Consider the following 26,134-nt stretch of genomic DNA (forward strand, 5'->3'; position numbering starts at 1 on the left):
TGTGCCACCAGAACAGCTTCAGTGGGCCTTAGCATTGATTCTACAAGTCTCTGGAAATCTACTGGAGGGATGAACACTATTCTTCCAAAAGATATTCCCTAATTTAGTGTTTTGATCATGGTAATGGGGAGTGCTGTCTAACACGTTCAAAATGCCATCTGTGCCTCAACAATCAACCCTCTTTCAAAGTCATTTAGATCAAAATCAGAATCAACTGGGCCTATTCAGCATTTTTATACATGCCACAGAGCATGACTGGATTTTAATTGCTTGATTGTACCATGTAGTGCACCGGTGTGGAAGCAACCACAGTCATTATGTTTCTCCATATATTTATTCTGATTTTCCCTTTAACTTGTCCCCTGTCTGTATATCCAACACACCCTCATAATAATGGCCTCAGTGCTCTGCTCACACTTTTGATGCTTGCCTGCTGCAACACACAAAATACTTGCTAGCTTCTTGGCTTCTACTGCTGCTGCCATAGTGTTTAAAGCTCCACCCAGCATCCACCTGTAGGCTGTAGGGGGGAAGTTAGTATTGTCACTTTACACTCTAGGCTGTGTGAGGTCAATTTTTTCTTGTGAGTACCTTTTGCTAATGTGCTTCTCTTGCTATGCTTCCTGTGCAAACAGTATTAGAGCTCTGTTTTCATGAAATAGGGCACAGACGCAAGCATATTCTCTAAGGAAAAACCTACATGGACCAGCACACTATTAAGAGGAACACAGCCAGTGGGATCGGGGCGAACTTCCATGACTTATCAGAGTTTCTAATGGGCTTTAAAAGCAGGTGACACAGTGGAGGAAGACTAAGTCTTTGGGAGAGTGATAATGCTTGATTAGGACGCCCAGGGGCCCCTGGGCACTGAAGCTCATTGACATTTTTAATCAAATACATTCCAATTAGGGTTTGGAGATTTGCTAGTTAAGCTTGTGTTATATTTTCTGCCTCTATGATTACATGAGGGTCCACTGGGATCCTTGTGATGTCAATTTTGTCATCAGAGGGTGTACGCATGGCTCTGTGTGGACATTCCCATACCACCAATTTGTTGTGTCCATGCGGCCACTTTACTAAAATTAATAGATGCTGATCTACTGTGCATGTGTGGAATGCATCATCCATGTGGACTCCAGAAAGTCCTTCTTTGGAATTTTGCTTTTAATTTAAAAAAAAAAAAAAAAACAGAAGCTATCTCAGCGTGAAATTACACACAGCCCCATGCTCCTATCAGAAACTGGACCATCATTCCTGCTGCTCACTAACACCAGAACTTGATGTTGCTGTGGAACTATTAATGCCTTCACTAACTTAAACTTCTTCCCCAGAGTTCTGTATGTCTAGCCTGGGGGCGTCGACGTTGGGACCTCAAGGATGTCCCAATGTCCCGAGTTCCTGACTTCAGCCAACACTATTATTTTCAGTGTTAATTGATTATTTGTCACTGTGCCACTTTCTCCTCTCTCCCTCTTCCCCCTTTCTCCCCCTCTTTATTTCTCCTTTCTCCCTGTTCTCCCTTTCTCTTTCTCTCTCCCTCAACTCCAACTGGTCGAGGCAGATGGCTGCCCTACTACAGCCCAATTCTACTTGAGGTTTCTTCCTGTTAAAGGGGAGTTTTTCATTGCCGCTGTCTCTTAATTAAATGAATGAATGGTCTAGACCTGCTATATGTGTAAAGTGCCTTGAGATTCCTTTTGTTTTTATTTAGCGCTATATAAAGAAAGATTGATAAAGATTGATTGATGGTATTATTGATAAGATTTTTTAAAAGAAAGCAATGTAGCCTGCATAAAAGTGTGACAAGAAGCAAAAAACAATTTAATGATTAACCAACAGCAGCAGGATGTCCCACACTCCAAGCACTTCTCTAAAGTTGATTTTCATTGGTCTTTACCAAAACAAACTCTTCTTATCTCACAGTGACTCTGTCTAGCATTTTTAAAATATGATTCTTACATTGGTTATGATTGTGATTTGATTCCCATCATAGTGAGTGATGGAATTCGAGGTGATTACAATTGCTATAAACATACATGAGAAGCCTTTTTGTAGCTTTGCTGGTTGTTAATGATAACGTTTTAGCAAATATATGCATGATAGCGTGTGCTTAGATAAGAGTATTTGTGTCCAGACAAGCTGTGGTTTGTGCATGTAGAAGAAAGGTTTTCCTCTCCTTTGAGACAAAGAACACATTCAAAACAAGAGTCTCAGTGTTTCCACACATAATCATTAAATTACCTAAAAATATTTTTAATATTAATATTAATTCAATAACCACGGCCGCTGTCAGTGACAAACATGAGTTTGGGAGCTACAACATTCTACTATAGCCCAGTCATTACAGAATTTTTGAGTGATACCCATTTTTATATTTGACTCTAGAAAAAGTCTGATAATGTTTCATTGGCTGATATTAATTTTCTTTACAACCTATAACACAAATATTATTTTTGCGAAGGTTCCCTTTAATATGTGTTTTTAAGCACTTGGAATTAAGAAATGTACTTGGCAGGATATTTTAATGTTGACAAATAAACTTTTCACTACTCTGGTGGATGAACTATAGGATGACACACTAACAAAACTTATCTTTGGAATTTCTGTACATATGTTTCTTGTCATTTATTGGCTGTCATATATGTTGATACTGATATATCTGCAATGAGCTGATATTGGCCAATATATTGATCATATTTCAGTTATAATACAGTTTGAGAAATATTTTTGGTCCTCTAGCTGGACACTCAGTTTGTTTTTATATATGAGAACCACAATCCATGTTTTAATTATTTATTGACATTTACAACTGAAGACTTGGTGGGCTATTGAAAAATCAAATTATCAGTAACATATTAACACTTGTAACTGCAGATAACTTTCTGACTTTTGCAGATTTCTTATTAAAGAGTGAAAAACTCATGAGCCTTTTTAAAGTTATCACCAATTCACACTGTAGAACTAATGGTTTATTACCCTTTATTAATAAACCATTAACATTTATAACTGCAGACTTGATAACTCCTTGGAAAATAAGAACATTTACCAATGACCTGACTATTAAAGGCTCACCAACAAGAGGGATTCATAATTTGGCAACCCGAAAATGACTCATTAATGGCATACTGATAACACAAATAAAGTAATCAGTTAGCCATTATGTAGTCTACATAAAGGGCCTTCTGACAGATTTTAAATCTTACATTCAAGGTTCAAAATACAGACAAGCCATATCTGGTGAACTGGAGATACAATTGATTACTTAATTTAGCAAAAGAAAAAAGAACAAAATCTGCGAGAAAAAAAGACTGACTGAAGCTCATACCATGATGCACCATCTTAAGGCTCGAAGATCTTTTTAATGTATTCTCCTCCGTGGCTGGGCCCTGAAAGGGAAAGGGAAAGAGGAAAACTGAATGGATTCCATTAATTTAATTGAAGCAGGCCCTGACAAGAGATAAAACATCTTGGGCCCACATCTCTTCAGGGTTGGTGCTGGGCTTCATAGTAAACAAGCCATGATCCGTAAACAAAGCCCAGAGAGCACTGCCACGCTCTACAGAGACTTCAAGGCCATGGAATATGTCAAAGATGGGCTTGAATGGATACTGAAGTGCACCCCCTCCCGCTTTCCTGTCTCCCCCCACTTAAGTATTCAAGCTGTACTCTGACCATTGTGCCTCAGCTTGTGGATATTTTGATGCTGGTAGCTAGCTATTTCAGTGACAGTACCTGCAGTGGATCAAGCAGAAAGAGAGACATCCACTCCAACAAGGGCATTGAAATATGGATAGCATTGTTGAATTCTAGACATAAGAACCACTTTGATGTGTCCCATCAGATATTATACACCCACACAATAATGTACTGTAAGCTAATGTACAGCATTTCACTTGCAACCTCATGATAAATATGTCAGATAATCCCTCAAATGTTCATTTCATAGAAAGGAAAGATTGTGTGACAGTCTGTATTGGCGAAATACTACTGTGAATCCAGCCCACTGGTGTTGAAGGCTCTGTAATTGGGATGTGCTGAATACTGACCATGTAAAGCATATGTTGTTTGGACCCTCACAAAGCAACTGGCATTTGGATATGTCACATTCTCCCCTGAATTGTTCCTCAGCAGGCACCAGCTTTTCACTCAGGTTGAATTGCAACACAAAACCCAGCAGAATCCATTAAAGGAGGAGTAGCTTTATCTCCACAACAGTGAGAATAGATGACTGGGACAATACAAGCTATCTAGCACAAACTGGGCCTGCATGGCCTGCAAATGTGGCTTGTGAACAGAATGCCAAGGTTGCAGCCTTTGTCCACATCTCAATAAACTGCTGGCAATCCAGCTGCATTGTGGTGAGAATGTGAACCTACACCTCACCTTAAAACTATTAAACATTCAATATTCAGTATTAATTAGGGCCTGAGCATGAAAGGTTCCAGGACCCAACAGTCCCTGGTACTGAAAGTCTGAAGAACTTTTTGTAGAGATTATTATTATTATTACTATTAGGGCTCAAGCACCATGTCATACAAAAGGCCCTATTCTATCTGAATGAATCATTACTAGGGCCATAGCACGTGAATATAATGAATGGTGTGAAGGCCCTAATTGGAAGAATTATTAGTTATTTAATGATTAGTGCCCTCTTATTGCTTTTAGCATTTTTGACCTGCTAGGAATGCTCAACAACTCATATGGGTCTTGGGCTTTGACATGGTAATATTCAAAATTCAAATTCAAAATTACTTTATTTATCCCCGAGGGGAAATCCAATTAGTCTGTAAGCTCTTCAGATTATTGAAGAATTAGACAGCCTGATGGATGTAGGAGCGAAGGATCTTTTAAATCTCTCCGTCCTGCAACGGAGAGAGAGGAGCCGTCCACTGCTGTTTTTTTGGTCCATAAAGATGTTGTGTAGCGGATGATCCGGGTATTTCAAGATGGCTTCGAACATCATGATAATGCATCTCTCCACCACCTCCTCCAGTGTGTCCAACCTGGCCAACCATTTAGATACACATGTCAAAAGATCTGAGCTTCCTTAAGAAAAAGAGGTGGCTCTGCCCCTTTTTGTAGAGAGCGTCTGTGTTTAGGGACCAGTCCAACTTATTATCCAGGTATACACCTAGATACTTATAACTTGGCACCACCTTGATGTCCACCCCACAAGTATTCACTGGCTGAAGAGGGGGCTTGAACCTGCGGAAATCTATTATCCTTTCCTTAGTCTTTGAGGTGTTCAGTAGGAGATAGTTCTTGTGACTCCAGTCACTGAAGGCTTTTAACAGATCCCTATATTCAGATTCCTGTCCATTACTGATACACGCCACAATAGCAGTGTCGTCCGAGTATTTCTGGATGTGGCAGGACTCAGAGTTGTATTTGCAGTCCGCTGTGTACAGTGTGAACAGGAATGGAGCCAGGACAGTCCCTTGTGGAGCCCCTGTGCTGCTTCTTAATGTCCCAGAAACAAAGTTCCCCAACCTGACATACTGTGGCCTACCTGTCAGGTAATCTGTGATCCAGGAGATAAAGGAAGGATCCACTCCCATCTCTGTGAGTTTGTTTTTGAGTATGTTGGGTTGGATGGTGTTGAATGCGCTTGAAAAATCAAAGAACATGATTCTCACATAAGTGCCAGTTTCCTCCAGATGAGCAAGGGCACGGTCAAGCATGTAGAGGACAGCATCGTTCACTCCAATGTGTTGTTTGTATGCAAACTGCAGGGGGTCGAGTTTGTCTTTGACCTCAACTCTCAGTAGGCGTAGAATCAGCCGCTCCAAGGTCTTCATGATGTGAGAAGTGAGGGCTACTGGTCTGTAGTCATTAAAGCGATGGTTCAGCGTAGTTTCGACCTAGCGTCATATGCACCATGACGTCTATCTAACCACCCGCTCCACTTTTTTTTTTTCATTTTGTCCCAAACTAGTGGAGTTAGAGCCATCAGCCGAATTTCTTAGTATAGGCGCTAACGGACCCACCAGTGTATCTCGTAAATTACGACACTAATAATGCCTAGATTGTTATCAGACTTCTACAGTAGTACAAACAGGGTCTTTACTCATAAATCGATGCATTGGAAAGTTTGTAAGTACACCAGGAGTTTATTAAAATAAACACTTACCTGATGGCTTTTACTCTGCTGCTACTGCTAAAGCTGTAAACATCATTGAAATATCGCGCGACCACACGGGATGTCAGTGATCGCGCGAGATTTCGACAATTTTTACAGCTTTAGCAGATCCCCGCACAGATCTCTAGATGTGCTGTGCGGGGATCTCGCGCAACCACACAGGATGCTGCATTGGAGATGTACACATGTTGAAGAGGAGGAGGTGGAGGAGGAGAAGCCGCATTGGAATTGGGTGAGGCCGCTGTATTGAATCTGTTGAAGAACTGGTTGAGTTCATCAACTCTTTCTACATCACCTGCCACTGGCTGTCTTTTCTTGTTGTTGTAACCAGAGATGGTGTTGATTCCTCTCCACATTTCACAGATGTTGCTGTGCTGTAGATTCCTCTCCAATTTCTTCTTGTATTCCACCTTTGCCATCTTTAGTCTCTTCTTCAACTCATATTGTAATGTTTGAGCCGTGCTTTGTCACTATCTCTAAAAGCTGCCTTCTTCTCATTGAGGATTGCCTTTATATCACTAGTAATCCAAGGTTTGTTATTATAGAAACAGCGTACAGTCCTTGTAGGTATGACTGTGTCTCTACAGAAGTTGATGTAATCAGTAAAGCAGTCAACCTGTCTGTCAATGTCCATACTGTTCTCCTCTGTTTCCAGCAACACATTCCAGTCTGTACATTCAAAGCTGTCCTTTAGAGCCTCTGGTGTCCATTTCCTGACTGTGAGTTTAGTTGCAGGCTGCCTCCACACACAGGGTTTGTAACAAGTCTCCAGAAGAACAAGGTCATGTAGAACTTCACATGGAACTCCAGCAGTTGCCTTGGGTGAGATGTACACAAGTATTGTTATGATATGACTGAATTCTCTTGGTACATAATATGGTCTCATACTTACTGCCAATAATTCAATATATGGACAGCACATCTTCTCCTTGACAGTAACATGTGCAGGACTGCACCATCTCTGGTTCACAAATAAAGCCAAGCCCCCATCTTTTTTTGTTGCCACTAGCTTTAGCATCTCTGTCCGATCGTATGAGAGTGAAGCCAGGTAGATCCACATTGGAGTCTGAGATCTTTTGATTCAACTACGTTTCCGTAAAACACATGAGACTACACTCATTATACTTTCTGAGTCTTCATCAATATCTCCAGTTCATCACTCTTGTTGGGCAGAGAGTTGACATATCCCATGATGACTGATGGCAGAAAGTGCTTATATCTCCATTTTCCAAGCCTTCACTTTTGCACCAGCGTTTCAATGAAAAAAGCTCTTCTCTTGAATAAACTCTTCTCTCCACAGAAGTATCCATCAGAAGTATCCACAGTTGTTGACAAAAATATGACAAAAAAATATGATAAAAAATACATAAAAATTCAGTAAAATTACAGAGCTACCAGACTGTGCTGCTACTAGTTGAAGCTCATTCTAGAAGTTTTAATATGGCTTAAAAACACAAAAACCAGTAAATTATACCTACTGACAACAGGAAGTTAACCTCATATAACAAACATCATTTGAATTACATTACAGCTTTTTCCAATTGCTAACACACTAAAATGACATGCATAGCACAATTATTTAAACTGACACACAGAGAGCAAAACCTCTTCTCAAGTCTCCAAAAGTCTAAACACATTTTTTGCTTTACACACATTTTGCAATTCAATATGGCACTTTTTAAATGCACTGAACACGGTTCTCTGCATAAGACACAACAATCTGACATAAAGTCACATGTTTGCCATTTCAAAACACTGCCATTCAAAATGACACTACATGAGCTAATTGGCCAATATATGAGCCACCTAGCCAAACACCTCAATGCTTAATTGTTACCACTTCAATCAGGAAGTAAGCACTATGAAAAGACCACAGGAGCAGAGTAAGGAAGAGGGAGGGTGAGAATGAGAGGGGGAGGAAGAGTGATGGACGAGGCATTGTGGCCAGACCCATCTGTGCGGCAAGATGCTGCCTAATTATTTTTCTTGCCTCTTTTTTTTCTATATATTTTTTCTGCACATTTTCTTTTTCAGTTTACTGTTTATGTGAACATATTTTTGTTCACTCCGATTTAAATATATCTGCTGTGCATATGTTGCACTCACTTGTTTGGTGAAAAATAAAAAAAAAATAAAAATGTTTCAACAGCATGTGTGTGTATCTGCAAATATTTCTGTGCAACAATCTGAAGAATTTTCTACAATTTGAACTATTTTTGCAGTTTGGGTGTGCGGTTCTGTGAATTGTGTCAAGTATTTTGATAAAACCAGACTAGTTTGCAAAATTGTGTTTTAGCAATTGGAAAAAACTGTAAATGTACATGGTGTGGTCTACATTTGATATACAGCAACATTCATTTAGTGCATGTTTTCTAGCACCACATAATGGACACAGGAAGCATTATTAATTCCTTTGTGCAACATCCGATATTTATAAAAATGCATATACTTGTCAGGAGACCTCCACTTCATATATTGCTGCATTAATGACCCCGTTTTGTAGCACTATGTGACAAACATTAACATTAACATTATCTGATTTACATGCAATTTACATACTGTGGACTACACATGATATACAGCAACATAACATATAATAAGAAGGTGTTTTCTAGCACTGCAAAGTGGAGACAGGAAATGACGTTTAACTCTTTTGTGCAACATCTGATAAGACATATACGGCCATAGGTCACCAGTCATAGGTCCTATATTACCCCTGTTCTTGCTTCTCTCCATTGGTTTCATGTACAATTAAGAATCAACTACAAGATCCTGCTGATTATATAGAAGGAACTCCATGACCTTGCCCCTAGCTACATTTCTGACTTGTTTGTCATTCCACTTCTTGATTATTACGATCCTCATATCTCTGCCTTTTATCTAACCTCTGCACTAACTAAAAAACAAAAGGTACAGTGGTAGCCCAAACTCTGTGGAATCATCTTCTATTATCTATTTACTTATGGTAAATGGACTGTACTTATATAGCACTGCAAAAGCACAGTGGCTCCAGCACTGCATGCAGGGTGCCAACCTGCTCATCAGGACGGAGACTGACATTCACACCCAGTTGGCGCAGCCATCGGGGGCAATTTGGGTATCTTGTTTAAGAACACTTTAACATGGACTGGAGGAGCCGGGAATCGAACCACCAATTGGAAGATTGACGACTGCTCTACCTCCTGAGCCACAGCCGCCCACACCCATTTATTGACTTATTATGTCTTATTGTGTAGATGTTCATTATTTTATTATATTTTGTATTATATGTAATCACCAGGACCTGAGTATAGTATATTTGTTCTCTTTCATGTATCTACATGGTTGGTATGATAATAAAAATCCTTGATCCTTGATCCCTCCACAATCTTTTAAATCTGCTGAATCTTTGTACTGTTTTAAATTACCTTTAAAACCAAGCTTTTCTATAGACCTCCATTCCTTTTCTCATGTCTTGTTTCATTTCAGTTGGGTCTGTTTCTCTTTGTGCCATGTTATACTTTATATTGTAAATTACACCATTTTGTTACTATTTGTTTTAGTCTGTTAATTGTATATTGTACCCTCATGTCATAAATGTTTCCTCCATCAGTATCATTAAACTGATCCAAATTAAAGATTTGGTGCTGGCACATTAAGCAGGAAAATAAAACTAAATGGGTATCCTGTGATCAAATATTCTACTACATCATGTTGAAGAGTACGGTTTAGACCTGCTCTATGTGTAAAGTGCTTTGAGATAACTTTGTTGTGATTTGGCGCTATACAAATAAAGATTGATTGATTGATTGATTGAAGACAAATTCAGATTATATTTCAGTAGAAGCAAAATGCCGCTTTGTGAACAACCATTTCTTACAAATCTGACAGGAAAGACAGGACTAGAGAAATTTGAGCCACTTGGTGTGAAAATCCGGCTGTGGAGAGAGAAAACAATCTCACTTTTCCTGTGACACATTGGAGATCGCCAACTTCTGAGTTTTTGAGTTGTGGTGGCATCATAAACAGCCCCCAAAATCCTCAAAGAAACTCAGTTTTGTCTTTTACACACAATATCCAGATAATGTGTGCTCGTGTTATTGGCATGGATGCAATCAGTCAGTGAGTCTGCATTTGAGGCATCTGATTAAGTCTTTGCATTAGACCTAAGCCTCATCCTGTCTTCAAAATGAGCTGGAGCTTGCTTGTGTTGTGTTTGTTTCACTTTTTGTGTGAGCAACCTTGAAGAGAGACAGTCCTACCTAATATACTGTGCATGTAGACCATCTTTTGATCTTTTAATGGTGTTGTGTTCATCACAAAAAAAAATGTTTCTGTGCATTTCATTTTTAGAATCTGTTGTTAAATTTTTTTGTTTACTCATTGTACTTTTCTGTATACAACGATGTCAGTCCTAAACTATGTGGCATTGATGGAAAGATACCTGGCAAATGAATCTGCCTCCCAATCCACTTTGCAGCCATGAAGGCATTACTTTTTGCGAGCACATTGTCAGGACTAATACAGAGGGACTTAAAAAGGCCTGTGAAATCAGAGTATAATGACATTGTGTGATCACTTAGCCTCGAAGATGCTACTCAGGAGCTCGAAAAGTAACTTAAGAATATTGTGGTGAATCAATACTGAAACTATCTTATGTGTTTTACCATCCACCTATGCTTATGTCATAGATATCACAGTGTTGGACATGAGTTGTAAAGTGGATTATTGCTCAGGAACAGCAATCCAGTAATAGAGCAAAATATGCAACAAAATCCAGTGATATGTTATGTAGGTGGTAGACCCTGAGTAGTTCATATATCGCTGTGAAGTGCTCTGAGATGGTATGCACCATCTCTCAAGCACACTTTATTGTATTTTGTGGTGGATCATCTCTCTTTGTGTTACCTCATTATATCCCAGCTATCTGTCATGCCAAGAGTCACCTTGCAACCATTTAGAAGAAAATGCTTACAGCTCATACATCTTAGCTGAAATTTTACTTTTATTTGGAACCCAAACTGAAAGGCCATACAATTAACAAGAGCATATTTGTTAATGTTTTGCTCATGAGGAAGGCTTCACAGTAGCCCTATCAGCATCCCACTGGATAGTTTTGTTATTATCTTCCTACCACAAACAATGGAAATCCTTATCAGTAGAATTTCTTTAGACACTGGAGTGATTATAAAAGCCGCGTATACACTGTGTCCAAAAGATAACATTTACACACCTATCAAAAGCCCAAACACTTTCTTATGAGGCGTGACAGATTATGCTTGTTCAGTGCGGCATTTATAAACATTTTTTATCACCTATGACGTCTAAATATCATATGAGAACGCCAGTATTATCCTGTTTGTTCATAGGTATGGTTGTTTATTTTCCCACATTGAAGCTAAACTTCTCTTCTTTGTCCCCTGAATACACAATTGTGTAAATGTAAATATACTTTTCTCACTTACTTGAGTTATTCAGTTATTTTCATTTTTACACTCAGCCTACGGTTAGAGAAGATGAAGGGAAAGATTATTATTATAAAGTAAAATTACTTAAAATTAACTTTTTTTTTAATTTAAAATTGGCTTCTGATTGATCTTAAGTCCTTTCTTAAGGCATCCAATCACAGTTTACAGACCTGCTTTCTGCTTCAGCTTTGACTTTCTGTATTTAGTGTTGTGTTTAGTGTTCCTGTTCACTCACTTCTAGCTGATCATGTGTACAAAACCTTGCAATTTTTATAAAAAATATTATGCTTATTGCCCAATTGTTAGGTCAGCTATATTCAGCCTCTCCTCTGTTTGTGAATATAGAGTACCATAGAAATCCATAGTACGCTTCCTGACATAGGGGTCACGAAAACTTTGGGACTCCAGAGAAGGTTGAGAAACCCTGCATGCTTGCAGCTGTATTCATAACAACATAGTGTACATTTTGTATATAAACATGCAGGTAGTGTGCAACCCTCATGAGATTGCCAATCAGACAATGTCACGCACTTTATATACAACTTTTATCTCCGTCTGCTTGATCCTTCTATTAGAGCAAATCAAATCACACTGGTGTGCCTTCACAAATGTTGAAAGTCTGAGATGACTATCTGACAGGAGGACACTGTCACTGATTCAGATCTGCGGTTTGGTCATGTTTCTCCCTGTCTTCAGAGATCACTGCTCATCTTTCAAAGCAAACCTAATGCTGGTGTTGTGGAAACACCCCCCAATGTTTCACCTGTTGGCTGTCTAATCAGATCCAACCATGCTGTGGCCCACACCTCAGGCCTGCTTTATCTGCTTCTGAATCATCTGATAACCCCTTCCTGGATCGGCCTCCATCACTGGATGAAAAGGAGAAACAGATCAGTAACACTTTAATGCTTATATGACCTTTATTTCTTGCTTAACATCTGTTTGCAGAGTGCAGCAGGGAGAAGTAAACACCAGCACTTGTGCTGATTGGGCTGAGATTGGATTCACGGGCGTGTGTCTGTGTCAGGGTGGATATGTGCATGGACATGTACACTAAACCTGTGTGTGTATGAGTGTGAATGGCATGCATGTTTTTAAGTTCAGTATGTGTTCTTGTAAGAAAACTGTTGAGGGAATTTTGGCTTGTATGTAGTAGTTGTACTGAATCAAGTACTGGTCATTAATATGCTGACCTAATATTTTGTGCATGTGTGAAAAAGTTTTGTGTGCAGAGATATAATTTACACGTTTAAAATGTTTAGCATTTTGTGTTATGCATAAATACAATTTCTGCAGGAATATTTTTAACTATGGGATTTCAAAAAGTCTGTGAGCTTGCAGCACTCAAACTGCAAGTTGCACAACTCACAGACTTTTTGAAATTTTGACCTTATGTTTCCAACGGAATCCGATTGGTCAAATATAGAGTCAATCTGTCCAATCAGAGGGTAGATGGCTCCTTTGTATTCATTCCCCTGTAGGTCTTAAAAGATGGACGGGTCTCTGGTGACCCAGTGGGATTAATTATACTTGAGGATGCTGAAGATGTTAATGGTAAACATTACATTTTTGTTTAAAGTTGTGTGTTTATCTTGAAGTTAGTTTGCTGTTATTGTAAGGCATCAGGTAAGGTCTGGCAGCAGCAATCCAAGGACCCTCTTCACCACCATTAACACACTCCTCAAGGCAATGGACACCATCTCACACTCCTTCTCAGTTGAAAAATGCAATAACTTCCTATCCTTCTTCAGTGACAAAATCAGCACAATCCACAGCCAGTTGACCACCTACCCCGCTCCATGTCCCGAACCTGGGCCCCCCCTAACCACCGGTCAATCCTTCTCCACCTTTGCTACCATCACCTCCTCTGACCTCTCCTCCACAGTCTCAACCATGAAACCATCACCCTGCAACCTGGACCCGCTTCCCACCACACTTCTAAAGGCCTGTCTCCCCGCTCTCACCACCCTCATCACAACCACTGTAAACTCCTCTCTTTCCTCTGGCCATGTCCCCTCCTCCCTAAAGCTTGCATCAGTCACCCCCGTACTAAAGAAACCCGGCCTGGATCCCGATTCCCCTAACAACTACTGCCCCATTTCCAATCTGCCTTTTCTATCTAAAATCCTGGAACGTGTTGTTGCCAAAGAACTCATCACCTACCTAGACTCCAACGACCTCTTCGAACTCTTCCAATCCGGTTTCCACTCTAAACACAGTACAGAAACTGCCCTCCTCAAAGTGACAAATGACCTTCTGCTATCCTCTGACACCGGCTCCCTCAATATCCTCATCCTCCTTGACCTCAGTGCTGCCTTTGACACGATCAACCACTCCATTCTCATCTCCCGTCTTCAATCCACCCTCGGCATCACTGGCACCGCCCTCTCCTGGCTCAGATCCTATCTCTCCGACAGACACCAATTCATTGCCATCAACAACTGTCAATCAGCCACTGCTCCTCTCATCCACGGTGTCCCCCAGGGCTCTGTGCTTGGTCCACTCCTCTTCATTCTGTACATGCTTCCACTTGGTCAGATCCTCCGTCACCATGGTCTCCAGTTCCACTGCTACGCCGATGACACACAGCTTTACCTCCCCTCCAAAACCATCACTGCCTCCACCCTCTCAACCCTCTCCAACTGTTTGACTGCCCTTAAGACCTGGATGCAAAATAACTTTCTCAAACTCAACTCCAACAAATCCGAAATCCTCATCATTGGTCCTGACTCCCTCACCCACTCCACTCAGAACTTCTCCCTCAATATCGACGGCTCCACCATCACCCCCTCCACCAAAATCCGTAACCTTGGAGTTATCCTGGATCCCACTCTCTCCTTCCTCCCCCATGTCAACCATATCACCAAAACCGCCTTTTTCCACCTCCGAAACATCGCCCGCCTCCGCCCCAACCTGTCAACTACCGCTGCTGAGACACTCATTCATGCTTTCATTACATCCAGGCTCGATTATTGCAACAGTCTTCTCTACGGCACCACCACCAAAGTCCTCAATAAACTCCAATACGTCCAGAACTCTGCTGCACGCCTCCTCACCGGTACCCGCTCCAGAGAACACATCACACCTGTCCTCCGTGAACTTCATTGGCTTCCAATTAAACACAGAATCAACTTTAAAATCCTCCTCACCACCTACAAGGCCCTCAACAACCTAGCCCCGCCCTACCTTGCTGACCTCCTTCATCACCACGCCCCCTCCCGATCCCTCAGGTCCGTCTCTGCCAACTTGCTACAAGTCCCCCGGACTAAGTGCCGGACCTGGGGTGATCGGGCCTTCTCTGTTGCTGCCCCCACCCTATGGAATTCACTCCCCCCTCACATCAAAATCTCCCCAACCCTCTCCTCTTTCAAATCTGCACTCAAAACACACCTTTTCATACTAGCCTTCAACTCTTAGCTCCCACTGTACTCTTCATGTTTTAACCTCTTTTTTTTTTTTAACCTTCTATAATTAATAAAGATTTGTTTACATAGTTTTAATAGGGAAATAGGGAAATTGTAAAGCGACTTTGAGTACCATATAAAGCGCTATATAAATGTGATTTATTATTATTATTATTATTATTATTATTATTATTAAGGTCCAGATGCATATATTCAAGTGTACCCGTAATACAACAGTATTTTAGAATATGAACACATTTCTGCCAGTCTTACCAAAGTAGCAGCACTAAACTCCTGGTGCCTGTTAAATAGCAGATAGATAACAGATAGACATTCTCATGTTCACAGTTTACATCTATATATCTTGTATTGTATGTTTTTATATTTTGTGTATTTTTTTCATTTACTTTCTTTGTTTTTGCTCTGTGAAGCACTATGCAACCCTTTTAAAAAGTGCTATAAAATGAAATTTATCTTAATATTTTAAATCAATAAAACCATTTGATTTTTTCTGCAGAACAAAAGCAAGTTGGAAGAAGATTGAAAAGCGATGGAAAAGCTGAAGCTTGAGTCAGCTCTGTCCAACTTATTTAATCACCAGGAGTGCTTGTGAAGGCACACTATGATTAAAACCACCTAACTGATCAATAAAGTCCTTGAACTTGCATAAGTTACTGTTGGCCACTCTCAATATTACTGATAACTGCCCCCAACACAGGCGCGCACGCACACACACACACACACACGTTTATTCACACACAAGCCCAACTTACCTGAGTGATTTACCCATTGATGAATAGATAGTGTTGACCCCAGCTTTCAGTGTAAACACACATTTAACGAAGGATTCTGAATAAAAATGGACACAGCTGAATATGAAATGCCCTCTATTGGCCTCAGCCAATGTCACAAACAGACTGCCAATATAAATATGCCCACCTGTGAAACAGTTACATAGCTGTGACACTGCACAGGAAGAGGAGTGGGAGGCTTTTTCATTAGTCTGACCCAGCTGAAATAACGTGGCCTCAATATAAAGGATTGTGGGCGAAGCAGAGGTTGGGGTCATGGTAAGTATGCAGTGTTTTTATTCTTTTGGCCACCCGTCACAGATGCGCATCCTAAAACAAAACCTGAAATTACTTTCAGTGATTGAATGCAGATTGAACGAGTCCCCCTGGCAAAAAAATGCTTTGTGCTGTCAGAGGTGGTTCACCCTCATCATTGGTTAACATTAGCTGACAAATTCAATCTGTTTCAGGCTGCCACCCAGGTTACATATGTCATTCAAACAGGAGCAAGCCAAGAATGAGCCATGCTACCAACACACAGTAAGACACAGGCTCTATCTCTCTCTGTCACACACACAGACACAAACTAACACACACACACACACATACACACACATGCATGCACGCACGCATGCACACACGCACATATTTAGAGTCAGCTCGGCAGTATTAGTTCAGTTCAAAGGTCATCCACAGTGGCAATGCCCTGAACCTTTCTGTCTGCCTTTTAAGATGGTCTGTGTTAGACAAGCAGTCACAAATGACCTGGCAGTAGTTTCACATATCAAAAATTAATTGTTTACCATTATCAGCCATTTCTATTTTCCTTTTCAATTTGTGCTGCCATTTGTAGGCACTGTATCTGAACAAACTCATCAAGAGATTTTAATCAATTTACCTTAAATTTCATTGATGTCATCTAAGGACCTTAATAATGAAAAGTTATCTTGAGTTTTTGTGGAATTTGCATATCTCGCCATGAAGCAGGAAGTCCCCTTGACTGTGTCTAATCTGTCCCAAATTTCACATGCTTGGTTAGCGTCCAGGCCCTAACACATCTACATATCAAAACTGCATCACAGTCACGGCACCATCAACTAACATGACGTAAGTAAGTGGGCATTCTGGGAAACATTTTTTTAGCATTTTGTTTTTGGAAATTCTTTCGCTCAACAGGAACTCAGCCGTCTTGGAAATATTAATCTCTTCTCATTCATGAACGCATGCTTAAGCACTTTAGGATGGGAAAAAAATTCATGATAATTTCCAAACATGTTCAAAAGTATTTTGTTTTGATATTGTCAAATATTGATATTGAAGATGGCGCTCCTGAGAGGGCGACGTCACGGAGCTCTCAGAGTCAAACTTTCTCTTAGTCTGTCTCTTGTTACTTTGTGCCACACTACGGTAACAGTATGGTCAGCAAACGGCATCTATGACCGGGCGACCCTACTACGGCTGAGAGAGTGCAGTCTTTTTGGACATTTAGACCCGAGCACGCTTAACCCCTACCCTGAGCTAACACGCTACGGCGACTCAACGCTAGGCCGACACACGGACAACAACAGGCCCTGGCGGAGACGCGGCGGGGGGGGGGGGGGGGTCCGAACGACGACTCCGGCGCTTGGTTAGTAGTGGAAGGTTAGCCCACCCGGTCATACTGTTTGTTAACGTACAGTCTCTGCTAAATAAGATGGATGAGCTCCATGCTCGGATCTCCACGCAGAGGGACTTACAGGACTGCTCCATGCTGTGTTTCTGTGAAACATGGCTGGGGGAAAGGACACCCGACGAGGCGATAACACCAGACGGCTACACGGCCTTCAGGGAGGACCGGAGCGCAGCGGACAGCGGCAAGACACGCGGCGGAGGAACGACCATCCTCGTCAAACAAACCTGGTGTACCGACTGTAAGGTGATTTCCAAATCTTGCTCTGAAAATGTGGAGTATCTAACTCTGAAGCTACGGCCGTTTTATCTACCCAGAGAACTGCAATGTATTATTGTTAGTGTTGTGTACATTCCCCCCTCCGCCAAAGAAGAGGCTGCACTCAGGGAGATACATAACATGATCAATGAGCATGAAAACAAATACCCTGATGCTGCTTGTATTATTCTGGGAGACTTTAATCATTGCAACCTCAAGAAAAACATACCAAAACTGTATCAGTTTGTGACTTTCCCAACTAGAGAAAATAAGATACTGGACCACTGCTACAGTAATATCAGAAATGCTTTCACAGCTGAACCAAAACCTCACTTCGGCAAGTCTGACCACCTGGCCTTCCGGCTCAAGCCCACCTACATCAAGAGGCTCAAGGCACAGCCAGTCACAGTCAGAACTGTTAACACCTGGACTAACAGTGCACAGGCTAGCTTGCAGGGCTGTTTAGAGGCTACGGAATACACAGAGGCTGTGAATGACTACATCAGCTGGTGCACATCTACATGTGCCCCTCCCAGAACTGTGCGTGTGTTTCCACACCAGAAACCCTGGTTCAATGGAAACATAAAATCAGGAAAAGGCAGGAAGCTTTTAAGTCAGGAGATCAGAGGGAGTACAAGAAAGCCCGGTACGAGCTACAGAAGTCCATCAGAGCTGCAAGGAGGGCCTATTCCCAAAAACTTGAAAGCTTCTACCTGAGTAACAACACACACAGTATGTGGCAGGGAATCCAAGCAGTCACAAACTACAAGAAAACACTGCCAACCACAGTCCCCCAGGATGTCACCCTCCCAGACAGCCTCAACACCTTCTACTCCAGGTTTGATAGACTGAACACAGACACCCCCTCAAAAGCCCCCTGCAAACCCACGGACACTGTCTTTCAGGTGAACCCCCACAAGGCTGCTGGACCAGACGGCGTCCCTCCTAGAGTTCTGAAGGCCTGCGCAGAACAACTCACTGGTGTATATGCAGACATCTTCAATCTGTCTCTAAACCAAGCAGTAGTCCCCCGTATTTTTAAATCCTCCACCATTGTAGCAGTCCCAAAAAAACCACACCCATCCACACTGAATGACTTCAGGCCAGTGGTACTCAAACCAGTCGTCATGAAGTGTCTAGAAAAACTGGTTCTCACACACATCAATCACACAATTCCGAGCACGACCGACCACCTCCAGTTCGCCTACCGCCCCAACCGCTCAGTGGACGACGCAGTGTCCTTTGCTCTACACCACATCCTGCAACACCTGGACAGCAGAGGAGCATACGTCAGAGCGCTGTTCCTGGATTACAGTTCTGCTTTTAACACCATCCGCCCGGGCAGGCTGACTGAGAAGCTGACAGACCTCGGCGTCCCGACTCCCACCTGTAACTGGATCTTGGATTTCCTGACTGAAAGACCACAGGTGGTTAGGATGGGAAGGAGGGTGTCTGCAGAGCTCACCGTCAGCACAGGATCACCACAAGGATGCTGTCTCAGTCCTAAACTCTTCACCCTGTACACACACGACTGTGTCTCCACCCAGGACAACACCATCATCATTAAGAATGCGATGATACCACCATCCTGGGCCTCATCAAGGGGGGGGACGAGTCGGGCTACAGGAGTCTGGTGAATGACATTCTTGTCTATGGTGAGGTGAACGACCTAAGCCTCAACACAGAGAAGACAAAAGAAATAATAATGGACTTTAGAAAAAAAACACCCCCCCTGCAGCCCCTCATCATCAAGGGGACTGAGGTGGAGAGGGCTGACAGTTACAGATTCCTGGGACTACAGGTAACATCTGATCTGAGCTGGACTTTGAACACTGCTGCCACAGTGAAAAAAGCCCAGCAGAGACTGTACTTCCTCAGGCTGCTCAGAAAAGCTGGTCTGCACTGTCGCCCTCTCACCCAGGTCTACAAAGGACTGATAGAGAGCATCCTCACCACAGGCATCACTGTCTGGTATGGGAATACCACACAGACAGAGAGGAAGGCTCTACAGAGAGTCATAAAGTCTGCAGAGAGGATCACCAGAACTGAACTCAATCTACACACAAAGCTGTCAAAAAAGAGCAGAGAGAATCACCAGAGACACACTACATCCAGCTCACTCCCTGCTCAAACACAAACAATGCACATACAACCTCAGACACAGACGACCGGACAGCATCATCACAAACACAACACGTTTCTTTAACAGCTTCTTCCTGCCACAGTAAGAAAACAAGATGAACTACCTCACATTATATATACCATATTTAATTTATTATATTTATTTATATTGTCTTCCTAACTTTCCCTTACACCGGGTTTTTATGCACTTTTTTAGTATGTGTATGTGTTTTATGAATGTGTCCTACTTGTGTCTTTTAAATGTTTTGTCTTGACTCTGAACAAACCGCACAAAAATTCCTATGTGTGTAAGCACAAATGGCAAATAAAGTTCTTGAATCCTATCAAGTTGGGCATGGCATGGAAGCTCTATAGCGCCCCCCCTGATTACTTTTAACATTTCTGAGATGCTACAAATGTTAGAAAACTCATGAAACTTTGCACGTTCATTGGAAGTGGCAAATCTAAATATCTGATATGGGTCTTGGGCTTGGTTCCCCTAAAAACTTTCAAAGTTGAAACCCCCACTTTTAAATGTTTATGTAAATTAATGAAATTTGGTAGGCACAAATATCAAGTCAAGACTTAAAACTAAGGCTTAAAAATATGTTGGAGTCACACCCTAAGGCCAACAGTAAGTCCGTTTTTGAATGTCCTTTTCAATTTAGCCCTGTTGTCTTCAATAGTCCTAATGAATGCCATTAGATTACTTTGAGCACTTTGAGTATATTTAAGGCCAAGGATTTAACAAAACACTGGGACCCATATGGATCTGAATGTGTGTTAATATAGGTGTAAACACCTAGAACACACTGCAATCAGAATGTGATTATATAGGACTGACCCAATCTGGAGGTGGCCTGATTAGATCTGCAGAGTTTGGTGTTCTTTAAGGAAAAAAGAATGCTGAAAAGTCAAAAAGCAACAGATGAGCCTGTCCTCTGCAAATGAGAAATAAGTACAGCCCATACAGCAGCATCACTTCAGTAGATACTTAACTGACCTCTATGACATGCCAGGGAAGGGTCACATGAATGAGAACACTAGTGCAGTTCTCCATTGCCTCTGATGACCTTCTTAAGTAATGTTAGTATAGTTTGCAAAACTAGACTCTCTTGACCTGGATTAATCCAGACATATCCACATACAGATTACAGGTTGATCTGAATGGGGGCCAGGATCCACTTCTTTGGGATCATGAGCATTTACAGAAAACTTCATGGAAATGTTGCCAATAGTTTTCAAGACACAGTACCTTGGCATGTGTCAAAATGTTGGTCAGTATTGAGCTAGAGGATCACAGAGGTCCAAAGCCTCACCAGTTTGAACATCTGGTCACATCTGTTCCTCCCGTACCTGAGGCTGTGGCTGGCCTGGTAGGCACTGAGTCCATGACAGAATATAAAATGTCAGGAGACAAAATTAATATTGGTTCTCTCTAGATCTGGTAATGATAGAGACATTTTGCAAAGATAGTAGGATCACCACAGCCAGCCCATTTGTGTGCCTGTGCAAGTCACTGCCACTTTGATTGGTCATTTCATGTGTCAATACAGAGAAAAGTGGATCTTGTGTGATCATTTTGATTCATGGGGCCACAGGCTTACCTTTGCCTGGTGCTCACATACCATTAAGTCTGCCTCTCTCTTGGTCACAGATACAAATAATACACCAATACAAATGACTGTATATTTTTGAAAAAATGTGAAATGTATACCTCCATGTCCTGTAACCTTAGGATTGTATCTCAAACACTGCATGTCTGCGTTTGTAACCTGATATATGATCAATCAACCAATTAAGTCACTTAATTAAAGAACAATCAGTCTTACTGCAGATTGATAGGTTTGCATGTGTTGTCATTATTTTATGTAGGCGATAAAGACATCAATAGGATATGTTTAATCCTTGCCATTTGTTCACATGTATTGTCTAGGGATGACAACGTTGAGCTTGTACAGCATCAGTATATCACAGCCTTGATAAACTATTGATTTTATGATAAAATCTTACTGACAGTCAATATTAATCTTGGATATAGAACAACTGAATGTGACACATTAAAGTAGAAGAAGAGCTGGAGAGGATGTTTTGTCTTTGTGAGCCATGTATGATATTATACATTCTTTATAAGAGCATATCAGTCATTCTCTAGTCAAAAAACTAGAAAGTCAGAATTTTCTAGTCAGGTTAAATGAATTAAATGGGACAGGCTATTGTTAATGAACAATTATTAGAAACAAAATGGTAAATAGTCCTCAAAAAGCAATTCATCATAACAAAAACCTTTTTTCTTAAAATGCTTTCCAGTATTTCTACTTAAATTGCTCAATGACTGTACATATGACTAATCTGACTCAACAGTATAAACTTCCACCTTGGTCTACACCACGACACAGTGGATAACAAAAGAATGTGGCAGCTAGGTGGATATTGATAACACAACACTGACCTCACTATTCTTGTCTTTGAGAGGAAACATCTATCAGCAGGCTGTGGTTCACTTGTCAATCACAGGCTGAGCACCTGATAAAGACAACAATTGTGAAAGATGAGGATGCTGTTTATACATCCTCAGACAGGATGGGACAGGCCTCGCTTTGTGCCACAAGTCCCTATAGCTGTGATGACTGAGGAGGATGGAGTCTGAGCAGGAGGAAGTTAGAGGACAAGAGCAGTGCCTTGCACAGGAGTCAACCCCCTCCCATGTCTTCCCAGTGGTCAGAGGAAACTTGACACCATTCAGTGTTTGGACAGTTCCTGACAACTTGAATGTGGAATCTGATAAGAATCCTGATAGTATGACTGCGAAGAACTTTGGGGCTTAGTTTGGCATGTAAGCTGTCAGTTATGGAGTAACTGTTAGACATAAAGCAAAGACATTTTAGGGTTTTGTCATTTAGCAGGTTTAAGAGGTTACTTAAACATGAAAACAAAGTGCTTGGTTATAAATTACAATTCTACGTTGTATAAAAATGCATGTCTATGGTGGTCATAACAATAACTGTGCAGGTCTAGTTCATCATTGGTCAGTTTTGTTCAGATATCTTTGTCATCTATCCATTTTTTCCATAGTTCCCTCCATTTTTTCCATCAGGATCCAGAGAAAACAATACTTGAAATATCCAAATAAAGCTATAATTGGTGTTGAATTATAAATATGAGCACTGTTTGTTATCCTGAAGTAATCAAACCTTTAGTTGTATGAAGAGATGTTTTATGCCCTCGGATAAGATGCTGAGTGAAATGTTAACTTGTGGCAACAGGCTTAAAAACTAAATAACATTTATTTCTAAAATATCTGTGCAGATGGTTGGGCAGTATGGATGAAGATTCTTAAACCATAAGGAAATCATAGTGACTTGATGGTGCCCGCTGTGGCCCACCAATTTCCTTATGGAGCCTCTTAATAGCTCTTTGGAAAGCAACAATTGGGGGAGGAACCTGACTTGTGCAGAGCAGTGGGGGGTCAGATCACAGAATCATATTGGAAAGCTGAGCTAATCTTGGCAGCAAGGTCAAACAGCTTCCAGATAGCCACCTGCCTTGGAGACTTGCCAGTCTCTAATTGAAATGTTGTGATAAATTTCCTACACAGGTCAGATGTTATATTCTGCCTAAGCAAGGGTCAGGAGGACAAGAGGGGGTTGAGTTTTGGGGCTGGAGAGGGATGGGGTGTTTGGTGGGGGGTCTGGGATCCGCTCTTTATTTATAATCTTTATACTGTGTATCTCAATTCATGACACGTTTATGCCAGGTGTGAAAAGGGCATGATTTATTAATACATTTTCTGTCTCTGGTTTTCAGGACCAACTTCAAATATGTCAGTAATAAAGTAATCACATCACTTTACCAGCTTTGTTAATACTGTTGGACCAATGTCAAGAGTTAAGAGTTATTTTTCCTAATAATGGTGCCAAATAGGAGAATGCATAAATGATATGGTCGTGGACAACACTTGGCTGCACAGCATGAGGTCAGATACAGAGTGTAAAACCTCCTATGTAGAATATATTTGTGCAAGAGATTTACTCCCAATCCCCCTCTTAACCTCTTTGCCTGGATGCTAATTTAAGACTGGACCTTCTTTTAAAGACACAACTAATCTCATCTCAATTCAACGAGATAAACAAATGCTACATTCAGGATAACCAGTTGAATTGTTCCTTCCAACACTATGTGTTTATTTACTTCTTCTCCGGGCACTTACTTTACAAGTGCTTGTCTGCTAGACTTGAGGCCACTATTCAGATGTAAATGAAAAGTGTGGCCTGTTACTTGCAATTCATGAGGTCAAACTGTGATGTTTTGTTGCCCAACTGTCTTTTACGACATCAGCTGTGACATCTAACATGGTTCTGCTTTTGTGATGCTAAGAGAACTGGCTGCTGGAAATAAATGTTAATGTTAATAAACAGTTGTAGGATCCTCTAATACCCATAGATATGTGAACGGCCTGTAGATCTGTAGGACACACATGGAGGCATCCTGGCAACAAAACTGGTGGCCAACCATCAAATGGTATTGCTTGTAATTGTTTGTTTAAAGGCTGGTTTGGCATGTAAACTGTCAGTGATGGAACTATTGTCACAGTATGCACACAATGTATTGTATGTATTGTATTGTTATGTCATTCAGTAGATTTAGAGGAACTGGGTTAACAGGCTAAATGATATTAAAACAAGGTACTTGCTTTAAAACACAATTTTGCATATCTTAAAATGTATGGCAAACATGGCTGTCTTATCAAACTGTTGTCCTGTGATCAGGAGTTTACAAATAGTGGTCTAGTGGTCCTAACATGGATAATATTTGTATGTCCAGTTCATTATTTGTATTTTTTGTTCTGGTATCTGGATCTTAATCAGATAAAGATGTAAATCATTTGTTATCCTCATATGATTATATTTTGAAGTAATCCTTGTATTTTCTTAATTGCCTGGACAGGGACCAGGTTTGTCCGAGATTGTCCCGATTTCAAGTTGAATGTCTCAAGTCCCAATATATATCTGAAAAACAATAAAACACTACAGTTTCCTGTACTCCCCTCCAGCCTGCTTTTGCCTCCACACCTGCCAATCATCTGCAGTTTTGCTTTGCTATACTCCTGAGTCCTGTATAAAGATTCATTCTTCAGTTCCTGTTGCCTGCAATCTCCTGCTTTTGAGTCTTCCTGCTCCACTCTTTTTAGCAGAATGATCCAACCAGTTATAGACCCTGAAGATCGATTGTGTTTTCTGAAATGACATGAGGTAACTTATAAACTTTTGTGCATTTGAGTGGCTGAATATATGCCAATTTATCGAGGGTATAGAGGCAGCCTTATCATTGGCACGCTGGGCATTGTATTCAAAGCCTTGGTTGAGGAAATTGCTACCTGGGTGGGCAGAGGATTTTATTTACACTCCTGAATCCCAGCCTCCTCCTCAGTCAGCTAAACTGCAGCATGATAGCATTCAGCTTGCACCTTGTCCTGCACCCAATGCCCGCACCTTGGCCTGTACTTAAGGGTCCACCCGCTCTGCTCTTTGTAACATACAGTAGTGGACTGAAGTCTCAAATTATTTGAGACATATTATAGTATTTTTTAAATTCCCAAGAATCTTACAAAACATTTGCCATTTTGACATGAATTCATGAACATTTAAAAACCACAACACATAACAGTTACAGTATATAATAAGAGTATGACCCATAATAGTCCATGTTAATTCCCTTCAGTTCAGTGATGGGAGGCATTATGTATGTAATCATTGTATACGTGACATGTCTATAATTAGGCATCTTTTTTGTTTGTACATTGGATTGGTACTTTTAAAAAATAACATTTAATTTGTTAGCTATGTTATTGTTTGTTTTGTGAATTCTAAATGTCACATGCATAACTGGAGACTTTACATCCTGATTACAGGCACAACATGAGAGAGAGCACTTCACGGCAGTCCATGTCTAAAAAAACAAAAAACAAAAAGCTCAAACATCAAACAGGCAATGCCCCCTAACATTCATCCCCTTTGACACAAGCTTTGACATTATCCATAAAAAATAACACTAATCCCCCCTAAATAATCCTAATCCTGTTCAAAGATAGAAAAATCTGAATAAATCCTGGAATGAAGATACATCTGTCAGTGGGGAGTGGGGGAGTATATATTTAAACAGAGCTGCTGTGGAGGCAGATGCATGTCACCCAGAGAGGAACAATTGGGTGAACAACTCCCTCATGGCCCATATTCAGCCTGGAAGCCATGTGGCACAACAAAGCCTGTTCATCCTCTGCTCGCTCTCCCAGCAGCACATTGTTA

Source organism: Scomber scombrus, chromosome 4 (assembly GCF_963691925.1).
Source record: "Scomber scombrus chromosome 4, fScoSco1.1, whole genome shotgun sequence".
Lineage (NCBI taxonomy): Eukaryota > Metazoa > Chordata > Actinopteri > Scombriformes > Scombridae > Scomber > Scomber scombrus.